Source organism: Myotis davidii, unplaced genomic scaffold (assembly GCF_000327345.1).
Source record: "Myotis davidii unplaced genomic scaffold, ASM32734v1 scaffold416, whole genome shotgun sequence".
NCBI lineage: Eukaryota > Metazoa > Chordata > Mammalia > Chiroptera > Vespertilionidae > Myotis > Myotis davidii.
The window spans coordinates 22,951-25,269 of NW_006287324.1; positions in this window are offsets into that span (position 1 = coordinate 22,951).

Here is a 2,319-nt window from a genome sequence, read left to right on the forward strand (position 1 = left end):
ATGGACCCTGATTCTCTAATTTATTTTGTCAGTTTCTGGTGAGCAAAACATTCCACCTCTTCTCTCTCTGGTCTCCTCAGAGAGAGGTTTCCCTCTGTGAAATGATGAGAACTCCCCCCGCCCCGCGCCCCCTGCCCCTTACAGCCTACAGTGCGTGGGTGGGTGCCTCATGTGGGTGCCTCATCCTGCATGTGTCTGTAGAAGATAAGTTTCTTTTCTGCTTTGTGATGTCTGAAAAAATGGAAAATAAGGCCTAGAGAAGAGAGCACATCAGGTGGTGGAAAATCAACTCATCAGAGGAAATTTTCAAAATCTTTTTTTCTTTTCTTTTTTATTTCTCTTTTGAATGTAAAGATATTTGTTCCCTGATCAAGGTTTTGGGAGAAATCCCGAGTTAAAATTTTCCTGTGATTTATATAAATTCATTGTGGGAAAGGATAGAGAGCATAAGAATGAAATAGAGTATTTTTTTAAAAAGTTTTTATTTTTATTTTTGTATAATGCAAAAGCATATTTATTTGTACACACACCAATGAAAGAAAAACAGTCATCTGGCAAATGGAGAACATGATTCTTAAGTAGCTGATTTTGGGACCGACTACAATGGGAAGACTGGCTTTGTTGCCTTCGGATGTTGGTCTATTCACCCAACCCTTCAGCAGGTTTTCCAATGGGTTTTACTCCTCCTGGGCCTGCTTCTCTAATTCCTTACAGTATCCTAGCTGGAATTGCAGGTCGTTTGTATCATCATTCTGTTCATCCAGGAACTTTTCCAAAATGCATAAGATGCCATATTCATTTTTGGAAGAAGCTGTGGTCTTCAGGTCTAGCAGGAGCTTGGTTAATTGATTCTTCAATTCCAGGGCAGACTCTAGAACAGTGGTTCTCAACCTGTGGGTTGTGACCCCTTTCGCAGTGAAACAACCTTTTCATAGGGGTTGCCTAAGACCATCCTGCATATCAGATATTTACATTACGATTCATAACAGTAGCAACATTGCAGTTATGAAGTAGCAACGAAAATAATTTTATGGTTGGGTCACAACATGAGGAACTGTATTTAAAGGGCCAGAAGTTTGAGAACCACTGCTCTAGAGCTTTTATGCTTGTTTGCCAGTTATCTTTCTCAGGCCTCTTAAACACTGGAAAGCAGATTTTACTCCCACATTTTCTTAGATGTTTTAGGAATTGCTTTCCATTTTCCCTCTTCACCTCAGCTTGGTATTCAAAGAAATTGGCAAAAAGAGGTTCTACTGAATCTTCAGTGGAATTACAGGTCATAGATAAATAAGCATCATAAGATGCCAAGTGGTTAATAGCAATACTACACTCATCAGAGAGCAAGTGCTTGGCTGCCATCATAGCTTTAGAGAAAACCAGGCAACTGGGCATAAACAGTGCTGTGCTAAAAAAAAAAAAATGTTTTTATTGATTTTAGAGAACAAGGAAGGGAGAGGGATAGAGAGACAGAAACATTGCTGAGATACATCAGTCCACTGCCTCCTGCACGCCCTCTACTGGGGATTGAGCCTGCAACTCAGGCATGTGCTCCAACCAAGAATCTTGGTTCATGAATCCATGCTCAACCACTGAGCAACACCTGCTGGACTGAAATAGAGTCTTTTAAATAAGGTGTAATGAATTTTTGACAAAGGCTTTGGGAACTTACTGTCACACCCAAAGGGCACATAAAGTGCAGTCCATGAGGGCTCTGCTCCCCAACCAGATTTCCTCTCTTGGTGCTGGTCAGTAAGCCCATGGCAACTTCCTCCTCTGCATGCTCGACTTTTATCCACTTGTCTAGTTATTTTTGAATATGCATGTACCAGCAGTGGGGGTGCAGGCACCACTTCCATCTCTTCCCATATAATCTAGGATTCCCCAGGCAATCCTCTAATTTTCTGTATTCATTTTCTTCTTCTTTTTTCTTTTTTTTCCTGTCTAATAAATATTCTTTTTTAAATTAAATCTTTATTGTTCAGATTATTACATTTGTTCCTCTTTTTTCTTCCCATAACTCCTCTCCTCTCAGATCCTGCCCCACCATCCGCCCACACTCCCCACCCACTGTCCTCATCCATAGGTGCACAATTTTTGTCCAGTCTCTTCCCGCATCTCCCACAACCCTTTCTCCCCACAAAGAATAGTCAGTCCATTCCCTTTCTATGTCCCTGATTCTATTATAATCACCAGTTCATTCTGTTCATCAGATTATTTATTCACTTGATTTTTAGATTCACTTGTTGATAGATGTGTATTTGTTGTTCTTAATTTGTTTCTTTACCTTTTTCTTCTTCTTCCTCTTCTTAAAAGATCCCT